The 14289-nt window shown below is 49.8% G+C and overlaps 1 protein-coding gene across 4 annotated transcripts in view; it reads right to left on the bottom strand.

Annotated features, from left to right (window-relative positions):
- LOC119442109 (disks large homolog 1) overlaps nt 1-14289 on the bottom strand; it is a 673008-nt gene that overhangs the window by 102324 nt on the left and 556395 nt on the right. The window lies entirely within an intron of this gene.

Below are 14289 nucleotides of genomic sequence, written 5' to 3'. Positions count from 1 at the left end.
GCAGAGACCTGGGCGGCAGGAACTACACGGCATCAGTAGGACGGTGCGCAAGACGAAGCAAGAGAGACAAACGCGGCCGCGAGAACGAGGTCGCGCACGCATGCAAAATAGCGCCACTGGAACGAGGCGGGGGGGGGGGGGGGGGACGGCAAAATAAAAATGACAGGACCTGTATACAGTAAGGAGCAAGCAAGAAGACCGACAGCGCGAACAGGCTATAGGACGCGGAAAGAACGAACCGCGACGTGCCTGGACTGAACCGAGAGAGCGGTCCTGCGGGATCGGTTTCGTTATCGGCGGCGCGTCAAACAGGCCGGACAGCCTAGACGAAAACGCGGTGGAGGCTGCTAACTACGTTGACGCAGAACTAAAAGCTGGGGGGAGAGAGCAGCTGGTGTTCGGTTCGTGCACTCGCTATCTCCAGATAGCCAAAAAGGGAGGCAGTTAGCTACAAAAGTTATCATAATATCAAAAACAGAAGGCCTTTCCACAGGCAGACTGCTATACAGGTTTGACTAACTGGTCTAGCAACGTTTTAAAAGGTTTCGCGGTCGATGGGGCTCAAGCTGAGAGCGAGAGAGAGGAAAAATAAATAAAACAAACTTCACACCTAGTAACTATAGAAGTGGAACGCCGCCAACTTGAGGAGGCGTGCCATTTAGCAGGACAGATATAGTAAGGTGACGTTATATAGTCCGATTCGCGTAGAAACCTTGTCCATGCGTGAAGCTTCAGGCGCCGAGAGCCCTTATCTCTGCCATTCAACTTATCTGGACTATTTTTAATTATATGCGCCCTCAAGAATACTCGCATGAGAAAAGCGAGCGGGACCACGCAAAAGTACACGCTCAATGCGGCTGCTGAATTATGCAATCCCGTTTATGATATGCGCCTGTCAACACGAGACTCCGCCACGAGCCCCACACACTGTGAACTACGAAACAGCGCAAGCAGCATTGCCCGGTGGCACTAATGATAATGACAAAGAAAGAAAGCTCGAGGAAGACTACGATAAGATGGAGACCGATTTTAGAAATGTTTGAAGGTCCCGCAGAATTTCAGCCCGACGATCGGTGGAGACAACCTCGACGTCCGCGCAGCGCCCCTAAAAAGTCAGGAATCAAGCAAGAGCTGCCTAGTCACGCAGGTAAGCCTAAAAGCGCAGCCGCTGCTACGAATAATTTTAAAAGAGGGGGAAACAAAACAAAAACAAAACACTACGTCGTCCGTACTTACGTTCACGCTTTGCTCCCATGTTGTCTTTCAATGTGAAGAAACGGTAAATTAAGAAGGAAAAAAATAGAGAAAAGAAAAACACGATGTCGCGGCAAGCACAAAACAAACAGACGCGCCCGCACCAACCAAGGAAACGCGCACGAGAAACCAAGCAGCCCGCACACAAGGAAGCGAGAAACAATCTCTGCTGCCGCTGCTGCTGCTCCGCAGAAGTGCTTCCCTCCAAGCTCCGGCTCGCCGCCGCCGGAATGTCGACTGGAATTCCAAATGCCGGCGCGAAACACGCGCGTCGTCTCTTCCCAAAAGTCGAGGGTCTTGGCGCGGTGCCTATCGCCGGAAGGCGTAGCCCTCCCTCCTCCAATTCTGCACCCTCCTCGCTTGCCGCGACGCGAGAAAGCCGGCTTCTCCGCCGTACGATCCCTCTACACTCGTCGCTTCGTGTGTAAGAGCCGAACGATATACGCCTTTTTTTTCCCCCTCGGAGACGTTTATGTCCATCTCTCGAAAACAAGCGGGAAAATATAAAAACCAGCCACACCGCGGCGGCGCCCTCTTCTCGAGCGGGGGGCTATCGCGACTGACCGGCCTTCCTCGGCGACCGCGCGACCGAAACAAAAACAAAAGCAGGGCGGCGATGCGACTCATAACGGAGCGTCGACGCGTCACCCAGATCCGTGGGTGGCCTTGTCGGCAACCTCACGCAGCGTGTAATACGCACGGAAGGAATCCTACGCGTGACTTCGGCACGCGGTGACGTCAGCTTGACTTCCGCCAGTCACGCCCAGTGGGGAACGCATACGAGCGTTAACCTGAGTCAGCCCAGCTCGGCTTCTTAGCGCAGTCTAGTATTGTCTGCTGAGTTTCGCCCAAACTGCTCCACCTCAAGCAGACGACCATCCCGTCTTGTTTTCCGAGCCGGCACTCAGCCTAATTTCCGACGCCAAATAGTGTTCTATCAAGATTTGCAAAAGTTAGGGCCACCCGCCGTGGTTGCTCAGTGGCTAGTGTTGGACTGCTGAGCACGAGGTCGCGGGATCGAATCCCGGCCACGGCGACCGCATTTCGATGGGGGCGAAATGCGAAAACACCCGTGTACTTAGATTTAGGAGCACGTTAAAGAACCCCAGGTGGTCCAAATTCCCGGAGTCCCTCACTACGGCGTGCCTCATAATCAGATCGTGGTTTTAGCACGTAAAACCCCATAATTAAATTGAAAAAAGTTAGGGCCACATTTTTTTTTTTTACTTTGTGAAGCGGCTTACGACGGCACGATTATTTATGACCGAATCAATGATGCGAGAAGGACGGTCACTGGCTCTCGACGACAAAGAGCGCATACTCTTCTGGGCAGCATCAGTTGGGCTGCTGCAAGTGCCGCGACGTACAAGACAACCCGCTTGGTTGCTTGGCAGCCTCCTCCCAGAAACATCGCAAGGAGAGGACCGCCCGCATAGCTTCATACAAGACACCCGCCGAGGTGGCTTAGCGGATGTGGCGTTGCGCTGCTAAGCACGAGGTCACGGGTTCGATTCCCGGCCACGGCGGCCGCATCTTGAGATGTAGGAACGGGAGTGCATCATGCACGTTGTAGAACTCCAGGTGATCAACATTAGGAGTCCCACCACTACGGCGTGCCTCATAATCAGATCCGTGGCTTTGGCCACGTTTTGAACGCCATACTTTAATTAAATTTTCAAAAGTACTAGACGAAGACAATGCCGTTCGGCACATTCGTTGAGACTTTGATGCTTTTCGTGTTTCTTTCTTTTCTCATTTTGTAAGATATCTATACGTCTATAAATATACTTTTGCGGTCCCGAAAAACGCACAGCTCTTTGCCGGATCGTCGACTATGCGACGGAAGAAAACGATTCTGAGAATATAGAAGTGCCCACTCTCCCTTTCATTACTAGTCCCTGACTTTCACCACGTAAACAACAAACTGTAAACAGCGTCACTGCCCAGTCCTCGACTCCATACGCCCGAGGTCATGCAGTCTCCTGCCATCGAATCAACTATAGTAGTAACGCCACCCATGACCACTGTTCCTTATTCTCACACGACTTCTTTCAATACCCGTTATGGTTAACAATGAGACGTTCCGCTTGCGAGGCCTGAAATTGTAACCGGGTTGCTTCCTCGAGTCCAAACAATCGCGTACTTCCAAAAAGGCACGGAGGGAGAACTCCCAATTTTGTTTCAAGACTGTTATGCTGACCGCGCAGAGATAGAACGCTGCGCATCGCCCCTTCGCTCATCGTCAAAGCGCCCTGCAGGTCGAGAGAAGTCTACACGCGCGCGCCAAGACAATGGTCGCTCAGCATCCTTTCAAAACAATGCGAGAGCGACTCCAAGGCCGCCGTCTTGCTTTTGTTACACTGCCATTGTTTCCTTCGACGGCGACTTGACCTGGACGCACTTCTATATAGCAAGTGCTGACTGCGCACGGCCACAAACACTCCTCCGCCCCAAATGCGTGCAACGTTAACCAAAGCTCACGACACGGAGGCAATTATATACGCAGAACGCTACTGTACATACCAGGTTACGCTGTAATGGGACGCGAAACAAACTGAAGACCAGGAAATTGATGAGCGCTCCTTAGACAGTAAAGGCGCTCTTTCCTGTCCTCTCATTTCAATTTGTTTCGCGTCCCATTATACGCCACGATAAGTATGAAACAACTAGCCCAGCAACAAACAGTAATAAGTTTGTACAACGGGTTTCGACATTCTATTAGCCACATATCATTTCCAAATACAAAGACAACTCGATCAGGGACGTAATCGCTTTTCAGACTGGTTTTTATTACCGACTGCTTATTACTAACGAGAAAAAAAAAAAAACATTATTTTTTGGCACTCACTAATGGAGAGAGGGCTCCCCTTGTCCGTGTCAGCCATGGTAGTGAATCAAAGGACAAAATAACAAGTACTGCAGAAGTCAAACGACGAAAATAATAATCTAACAACGTCTCATCTTTTAAAAAATTTTTTTTTGCCGATGGCGCGATTCGAGCCCACAATCACGAGCCCAACGCGTTTACACGGCGCCATGAAATCAGACGGAGAGGTGAAGTATTCCACAGGTTTTTGCATCGGCGGCTATTACACCGTCACTGTAGGGTTATGGTTATAACGATGGGTTTCCTCCCTAAAGTCAGTTCCTATTTTGTTTAGGTATACACCGGTTGAATGCTGATGGCAGCGTCTCCCATGTACGTGGAGAAAGTAAAACCGTCTCCTCGTGCTTCTTTGTCGTAAAAACCACTTTTCTTGGCCTTATGATTATGAACACAGAGGTGAAGGTGTAACATTATTGGTATATAGGTTTTTTTCGGGGGTGGGGGCACTAGCTGATGGCCTTGACTATTTGAGGAAGCACCTATCTTTCAGTAATTATTTTCGGTAAAAATCGCAGTATGTAAATTATGTAACTTTTGAAGTACTATTGCATTAATAGTTTTATATTCTTAGTTTTGAGATGAATGTTCCTAATAGTATAATATTTTTATACGGCCGATACGTCTCCATAGATTTCATTAATAAAAATAAAACAGCGTTACTCAGAGCCAAAAATAAAAAGACGAAGAGTGGACATTTTCGTTGTATTGAAGCACACTCAAGAAGAGCCGGCGTCTGGCGGTCGGCGGCGATCTCGTCTTTGGTCCCACAAGTGCGCGGCGCGATGCGTCCGTTTGCTTCAAAGTCCGCACTGCAGGCACCTTAAGTTCGGAAGCCTAAAACACAAGTCTCCGTGCCTTCTTCGTAAACGTTGCGATTACGTTGCTCACGTCAACGGACTCTCTGTAGAGCGACATCAGAGCCAACCCATTCAATCGTTCCTCAACAGAGCTGTTGCGAGGCGCTTCAGCGTCGACAAGCTTCTTTGCGCAGCGGGGTGGCGGAGTCCTACGGACCCCCCTCCCACGCAGTTCCACACGCACTCGACTTTATATTCTGGATAGATATTTTACGTAATCGCGTTCGAGTTCATTTTCTGAAGCAAGTTGAAGGCAATGTGCATGCGTAATGTACACTCTCCCCCAATACTTGAAGGGAACACTTCATCTTGTGTTCAAACAGCGATTCTTGCAAACGCGCAAGAAAGAACCACAGCCAATGCTATTTGTTATGCCATTCTCCTGTTCAGGAATGGCGCTCATTGCAATTTTTCTCATTGAAAGTACACGCAATAGAAATTACCGGCTTTGAACCCAAATCAGGTGTTTCTTTCCATATTGGCGGAGAGTGTATACAAATGGTTGAACGATGAAAGAATGAAGGGATGAAGATCGAAGAAGGGTGGCGCTGAAGACAAAGGCTGGTGCAGAGAACGGTATCGGGCGGAGAAACGTGGAAAAAAAAAAAAAAAGGCGTGGCGCACGCATCACTCGTCGGAGGCGCGCAGCATTGCCTACACTGCACTGTTATTCGAAGAGTCAGCGTGCATCCCTTCGGCTACCCTCGCAACGAGAGGTCCGTCGCGGCATTTCCAGCACAATGCCTGTCTCAATAGCGACCTCTCCGACGCAAAACACTGACGACGGGCAGCGTGTTGACGCTACATAGGAAGTTGGGACCGGCGCGGCGCTGAGCGTCAGAGGGAATCTTCTTCCGAACCCCTGCAGCGGAAACGTAAATTGGCTTTCGTAGCTACGCCACAGGGCGCCGACAGAAACGTTCCGTTGGAACACAAAATACAAGAACGAGACAACTTGCCGGCAGTCGAAACAGTGCGCTACAATAGGCAATTCCAGCTCGGCGAGCCTCGTTGAAAGGTCAGCATATGCGTACGACGCACGCAGGCTCCGACCTAGCCTGCCAGGTCTATTTTAAAGACGACGAAAAAAATAGTGTACGTGTGTGTGGAAGGGGGAGGGGGAGGTAGAGGGGGTGGGGTGAAGGGGCAGCAATCTCCTTACTCTGACGGTGCGGACACTAATATAAGCAAGCACAAATGCGATATATTCAATCAGTATGGACTCGCAAATTGCCTCTAAAAGCACTCAGGGTGAGAACTTGAAAGTTGACGTAGCTTTATATCTATCTATCTATCTATCTATCTATCTATCTATCTATCTATCTATCTATCTATCTATCTATCTATCTATCTATCTATCTATCTCTATCTATCTATCTATCTATCTATCTATCTATCTATCTATCTATCTATCTTGGTCAAAACCTACCGATACCTAAGTGCGCGCAAGGGCTATACTGATGGGACAGATAGCGGTATCCCCAAGATATTTAGTTCCAGTGGAGCCCTGCACTGAGGGTACCACTCACCTGCTCATTCTACGTCCCTTCACTTCAATGAAGTTTTCTATATAGCCGCCGCGGTGGCTCAGTCAGCTAAGGCGTTGGGCTGCTGAGCACGAGACCCGGCCGCGGCCGCCGCATTTCGATGGAGGCGAAATGCAAAAACGCCCGTGTGCTTGCGTTGTAGTGCACGTTAAAGAACCCCAGGTGGTCAAAATCAATCCGGAGCCCTCCACTACCGGCAGTGCCTTATAATCAGAACTGCTTTTGGCACGTAAAACACCAGAAACAAGATATAATATCATATCCGCAACACACTAATGTGGAAATGCTTACATTTATTTACTGCTGCAATTCACCGACTTTCCGGTTCTAAAATACAGTTCATTCCCAGTTAATCTCAAATTTGGAAGCAGTGACAGCGATATAATAGCGCTATATTGCGTGCAGTAAGGCTTCCGGTATTTTACGCGGTATATCACCTGCAATCAGCGCCCACACCGGCGCGCGCAATATCTGCCTCAGTCTCAAGCTAAAGTCGAGCTTTGTATACAGGGTGTCCCAGCTAGAAGTAGCCAATGTTTGAAAAACGACGGAGTGTGCTAGGAGGTTCAAACCAACTCAATGGTGTTTGAGGTATTTTTGTTTCGTTTTGCAAAGTCAATTAATTCGTACAAACTAATTACCTAACTTAAATATTGGCTTCACCAAGGAAGTGCCAATACGAAAGTTGTAGACCACATGTAAAAATGGCCGACTGAAGTGTTTGCAACTAAGTACCATTGATGGGGCTTCTTGTAATTGCCTTTAAAGAAAGCCCGCGAAATACAAAAACAACCGCGTGATATAGGGCCACTATTTCAGCGCTCCTTTGTAGTATCATTCATTTCGCAGCATCTGCGATCGCACAAGTCTGTTGTTCCGCAGCTGTGCCGAAGCGACCGAAAACAGGCCAAGGATTTTGTCGAAATTCAGAAAATGTGACAAAATCTATCGGTTTACAGAAGAATTAATGACCTCGTGAGGGGCACGACGGAATGCGTTCGACAAATTGAACGTTCCACTGCTCGTCAAAACAAGCCCTCACACTGGGAACACGAGCGTGCTCACCACAACGTTTGATTGAAGTTTTTATTATACGATAGCAATTATATGGACACTCCAAGCGAATTTTCGTCGTCGTCGTCGTCATGCTGTTCCGTATACATATTTGTTATATGTTTAAATATGCGATATATGGGGCAAAGTAGAATATACACTATTCAAGATGGTACTATTCAACCGTCAAAGTTGACCAAACCATGTTTTATGCTGTTGACCGAATTAGGCTTCAGAATTCTGGGGAATTGCCGCACGCAAGGAAAGTTTATGAAACATTTCATTCACAGCAAATATATTTAATCTGAAATCTTAAAAAAAAAAGACACGCTGCTAACACTGTTAGTGTTTTGCCCTTCATGCGAAACTGCATTTTTTTAAAGCGCGACGACAAAGGCCACTAAAGTGAAACGGGACAAGCAGCCAAGCTGCGCTTCTCCTACTAATGACACCCTTCTGCTGGTAACGCTAACCACACCTCATTGTTTTCGTAACAAATAAAATCAACCAATCAGCGCTTCTACCCCTCCCGTCATTGCGCTTTAGAAAACGTTAACATGAACCAACAGGCTCGAATCGCCGTCTTGTTGCCGATCTTCCCAGCGGGGGCATTCACAGCCGTCGAAAGCGGCCCCGCCGCTGCTGTTGCTTTATCTCCTGCTCGCACATACAACGGCCCCGCGGCTGAGGGGAGGAGACCTTGAGAGGCGAGCGCTCCATGTTTTCCTTCTGCGTCGTCCGGCCGCATGTGTGTGTGTGTGTGACGCAACCGGTAAACGCGCTTGAGCGAGCGCGCGCCTTTGCGGACAGCGGAGAGACCCCCTCCAGCTGCCGTCGAGGTATCGCTCGGAAATTGCAGCAGCAGCTCGCCCGCGTTGCGACCCCTTCCCTATCCGCGCTCACAACGCAAGCCACGAGAGCTTTCCGGGAATACGCGGACGGCGGCGGCGAGCTCTATTGCGAAGGGAACGCACCCGCGTGTGCCTGAGAATCGCAGAGTCGCCCGGAGTATTAATTTGGGACGGTGGCCAACGGTTTACGTTGCATTGCGACATGCCGCGAGCGTGAAATCATCCCGGCATGTACGATGACGACCAACGCGTAGAGCGCGTAAAGGTCAAGGCAACCGCGTGAACTTTTGAAACAATTAATTCTTGCTAAAATAAACAAATAATAACAAAATATCGAGGGAACATTGACAGACAGCGAAGTATATTATAAGAAAAGCGAATGTCACGCGCACAGTAAAGACTGAACGACAGTGACGACCGGAAAACGCTCCCAACGCGGAAGGGATCTGGCGTACACAATCACTTTAGCGAACAGCCAGACATGCCCGAAGTGGAACTGCATGCCGCTCTTCCCTGCGGCATTTCGGTTTCCTGACAGCTTCACAAGGCACGCCGCTTACGCCGTACTTAGCAACGCCTGTTGCGCTGTTGGCGGGTTATTCGCATCGTGACACAAGACGGATTCTTCGACGTGCGGACTGGAACACAGTCTGCGTTGGAACTTTATCATTTAGTTTTTCCTCACGTGAACGAGAGAGGTGCCCGAAATGCCTGTTAAAGGAGAAATGACACAAATTCTTTGTCTCGCATTTTTTGCTCTGTTTGATAAGCCGCGGAACTCCGTAACCACGGTATGACGTCTGTATTTCTAGAACGCGCAACAAATTATAGCATCTTTTATTGTGACGAATTCAAAGAGCGCGCCAATATTCTCGGGGCAGGGTTTGTTTACAAGCCAATTGTGTGCGGGATCACGTGGTGTCACTGATGGGCGTAGGTCAGTGTAGTATATTCGTAGCTGCATTCTGATCACATTGTCGAAAGAGAGATAGAAAGAAAGGGAAAGAAAGACAAGGAGGTTAGCCAGTGTATAAGTTCCAGCTGGCCAACACATTGTCGAAAGCTTTCGACAACGGAACAGGGGAGAGAAGGTGAGAAGGGTACTGCACGTTCTAACAGAAGGGACAGCCAGTTCACCATACTGGGTACGAATGAGCCACGCGTTCAGAGGACAACAACAGGGGACCGAACAGTGGAATGCGGAGAAGCGTACGGCGAGCTATCGGCGAGACACGATCATTGTTGTGTGGCTTGCCACCACTGGACCAGACTGACCGGCGCGTGCGTCAACGGTCGGTGAGAACGTCTAAATCCTACGCCGAGAAGCCGCGCTCCATTTGGCGCGCATTTTTAGAAGGTCACCTCAACGATATAAATGGCTATGTTTAGTTCGTTCAAGGATTGCTGGCGCGACACTCCAGTTACAGCGGCGACAGCTGCTTGATAACACACACACACACACACACACACACACACACACACACACACACACACACACACACACACACACACACACACACACACACACACACACACACACACACACACACACACACACACACACACACACACACACACGCGGTAAATTTGCCAGTGATTATAAGTTGCCCAATACATCATGTACACTTACACAGTTAGTTCCGTCTATTGTGCTATAGGTATGTTGTTACATGTTCATGATTTATTGCCTACGTGACTCATTTTTGTACCCACCCATTCAATGTATCGTAATGAGTCCGCAGTATTTGTAAATAAAAACGTAAAAAAAAAGGGCTCCACTGGTGTATCACCCAGGAAGACACTTCTCCAAATTTCCGCTGACCCCCACCTCAGTCTAATATTTAATTGTCGTATATGATGTATTGCATTCAACTTTTGTTGGTTTACGAGTCAGGCTTTTTCTTTTTCCTCTTCGCTCTATTTAGGAGCCATGGAAAATAGTAAATCTTCTAGGCATCTAACGCGACACGATCGTGATCTGGACATTACAGAGTCAAAATTTAAAGCGACCCTTTCTTTGGGTCTCCCCCCGTCTTTGCTCGTCTTTGCCAATCATAACTCCGATGATTTCTGATTAATTTTACAGCTAAAGCTGTGAAGAGGAGTTCCGCAGCCGTTTTAGTGCGGCGCGGGCCGGCGTGCTCGGTATCAACCAGCAACGCAACATGCGTCAGAGTCTCGATTATTATTTTTTTTGCTTTGAATCGTAATTAACAATGACTATAAAAAAAATGTTAGCTTGCGTACACGCACCTCTCACGAATAGACAACACCTTCTTTTTTTAAAGCCAGTAATCCGCAATTTCCGTTTCCCACGTCGTGCTTACCGGCTCCACGTTGAAGGTCGGCTAGACATTTGTATGTACGGCTGCGATCGGGACTCTCAACCGCAGCAAGAAACGCAGTCTGCGTGGGAAGTTGACCCCTATATTGCTTCCGAAGGGTGTGAGAAGTCGCTTATCTTTTATGTATTATTTATTCACATTGGCATACATCTGCGAAGTTTTTTTTTTTTTTTTCGGGGGGGGGGGGGGGCACGCGGAGTCCTCACCGGTACCTCATTTTTTTGCTCTCCCTCTCTATATTCTGCACAATAAAGTTTATTTCAACATCACCATGTCTCCCTATGTCAACTGAGAGCCCAACAGGGCGTGTGTAGTAATGGCAGTGCAGTCGGGCGCCTCTACAACGAAACGACCTCTATAACGAAGTAATAATTATGTCCGGTTCTACTGTGAGCTGTGCGGTGGGAGATCTTTACAACGAAGTGACCTGTATAACGAATTTCTGAGGCCCCCAATCACTTCGTTTAGGAAGCGTTCAGCTGCACTTCGAAGCGCAGAGAAAGGCGAGCCGGCGCGGTTTATCACCCACATCCGCGCCTATATCTGTTGAGCGCGATCGGCTCGCTACAAGAGGAACAATAGATACACTCCACGGCAGCGGATAGGGCGGGGGCTCGCCCACGCGCCACCTGCGTGCCTGTTTAGCCTTTGGCTGGGCCGTTTCACAAAGCGGAGGTGGAAAGTTTCAGCGGAAACAGGAAAGCTATACAAACAAGTGCACGGTGCCTATGACCTCGCGCTTACTAGAGTCCTTGCCAATGCTGCAGTACTTTAAAAAGAAAATGCGTTTGAAGGTCATATAATTATCACTAATAAGTACCCTAAGTATTCGCTGCTTGCTGCTATGGGCACTATTCTTGTTCTGCGAAACAGATGCTCGAATCCATTGTGCCGAAAAAAGAAGGTTAGATTTACCCGGGTAACATGCCTGCTGTATACGAGTGTCGTAGCGTCGAGTCTACAAATGCGCCTTTAAATCATGAAACAAGAAAGACACCGGAATCTGCTATTGCACGAAAAAGCGGTGACATTGAGAGTCTCCGTTGATCGGGGATCTTCACATTCGCCTCATGTAGTGCGCCGTTACGCGTAATCCCCACAGAGAATCGCCGATTATGGTATACCTCAATCATTGCCGACAGACGCTCGGTGTGCTGTGCTGGCAAATCAACGTGATTGTTGCACACCTTCACACACCACGTGCATGTTGCACGCTCTTGCGACCCGAAAGACAGCCGTGACACGGGCACCCTGCTTAGATTTCGGTAACCGCAGTGATTAATCTGTGAACCGGACCACATCCCTTGTAACCATAACAGATTCAGTAAAGGCGTTCGTTTTCCGTGGCGTTGTGAAAGAGCACAGAGCTCGGGACTTACTTGTTTTTCGGTTCCAAACACGTCAAATATAGATTTTCCCCCCCATTCTTTAAATAATGCTGCATTATTAAAATTTTGCCTTCGTTTAAACATTTCAAGTCACAGGTGCCCGTAATCTCTATTTTTTTTTTTTCAAATGCGTTACTATTAGGTTAGATTAGGTCTGGTCCACAGAATGAAGGCTATATTGCAGTCCGACTGCCTTCGCTAAATCGGCAGGTGTTTGATATTGGACTAAAGTAAGCGCAATCCGCATATGTGGCTACGGCCGAAGGCCATGCACCGCACTGAGCAGCGATGAGGCGATGCACCGCCCGAATTCGAACCATGCCGTCAGACAGGCAGGCACCTGTTGCCTTGAACCACGACGACCTTGAAGGGGTGCTAACCTCTAGACGGCGGACTGGTGCCCACGCCTGCTGCTGTGGGCGGTAGCGTATTTCACCGGCAAACCACACTGTAGAACTAATCGGCTCAGAAAACGATGTCACTGTTAAACACTCGCCAATGTTCGACGGCATCGCCTTTGCGCCGAGGCAAGAATCCCACTCGTTGGGACATCGCCTTGCATCGAGCGGCATTCATGCAGAACCGCTGCTAACACGAGCTCCGAGAAAACCTCAACCTAGCCTTAGCGAACGTCGCGAAGTGGAAAACGATTCCAAACTGGCCGCACTCCAAAAGTCACAGCAGCACCGCAAACGGGGCACACCCCCGCCCTCGCAACCGGCTCGGAATCGCATTTATTGAAGCAGGCGTGCGCGTTTCGCGACATAGCTCGCACGAATGTTGTCTCCCCATTTGTTTGCACCTCATCGAAATGAACAGACTGTATGCACCAGGAGAGCGGAGCGCAGTCAAAGGCATGCGACGTCCGTCCTCGGTGCAACCGAACACAAAAATAACCGAACCTGTTGGGCACAAGCCGAGCCTCAATGCAGTGACTCAGGTAAACGCCACAACTCACCGTGAAGACCCTGCTTGTCTTTCCTTCGATCGTGACCGTGTCGATGAATACTTTTTCGCTCGCCCGTTGCTCGTCTCGTGATGTTGTCGGGCCATAACGGCACACACTGCTAGCGGAGAAGCCGGAAGCGGCAGCACTGTTCGCCCTCGTTTCCTCGTCCTCAAGCGGCGGTGTCAATCCAGCGACAGGGCATCGCATTCACTCACACGCACGGACACTCACTGAAAAGGCGACGGCAAGCTCCAGCCGCACTCACGCGTGCTGCACAGCAAACCGGGGTGCATCCAATGCGTCGAGCGAGCCAGCCGGTCGAGCCGATCGCATTCGGGGCCGAGAGATGCAGCAACGCAGACGTGACCGAATTACGGGGCAGGGAATGGGAGGGGGTGAAGAATAACGGCACAGGGAGGAAAAAGAAACACAGGCGACGCGGAGACAAAACGTCGTTCGTCCTCCGCCTAGACTGGTCGGATCGACTATGCGACTGGGCACAGGAAAGGTAAACGGGGCGACGGCGCTGCGGGCTGTGCGAATGGTCTCACTCCGCGCACAGGTAGCAGAATCAAAAGGCGGGCGGGCGGTCGCTCGTCGGAATGCGGCGACAGCTAGGCAAGTGCTTTCGTCGACGATGCGCTCGCGTGTGCGGCGGTCGGAGCTCCCGGATTCCTGGGTGTCACGACACCCCGAGAAAAACAAAAAAGAAAAAATCACAGCAGCCGCAGCAGCACGCTCGGAGAATGCAGATCACTCGAGAGGCACGCCGAGCCGCCTGTGAAACCGACGCTGCTCTCCTGCCGTCCTCCCAACAAGCCGCTCGTGCTTAGACCGGAGCCACACGCACATACACAAACGAGAGCGCGCACATAGCCGCAAGACCCGTGCAACAAATAATTATTGCAGTCCTCGCGAAAAACACCAGAGGTGCACGGGCAGCAGTGAAGTAAGCACGGGCCAGGCCGCGGTGGAAGCCAGGCGCGGGCTGCCCTGCCAGTCAGCGACGGGACGGCCGACGACCGGTCAAATATTTCGCGCCGACGTTGCGTAAACACACGGCGGCGGTGAATGCGATAAACTTCGAAGGGAACTCCCGAGGCACTGCACAGCGTCTAACGTACTTTTTCAGACAACGCGGAGAGGAAGTTTTCAAGA

The sequence above is a fragment of the Dermacentor silvarum genome, chromosome 2, assembly GCF_013339745.2.
Source record: "Dermacentor silvarum isolate Dsil-2018 chromosome 2, BIME_Dsil_1.4, whole genome shotgun sequence".
Lineage (NCBI taxonomy): Eukaryota > Metazoa > Arthropoda > Arachnida > Ixodida > Ixodidae > Dermacentor > Dermacentor silvarum.
Note: the sequence above shows the minus strand (reverse complement) of the source record. Positions and strands in the feature narration are given on the sequence as shown.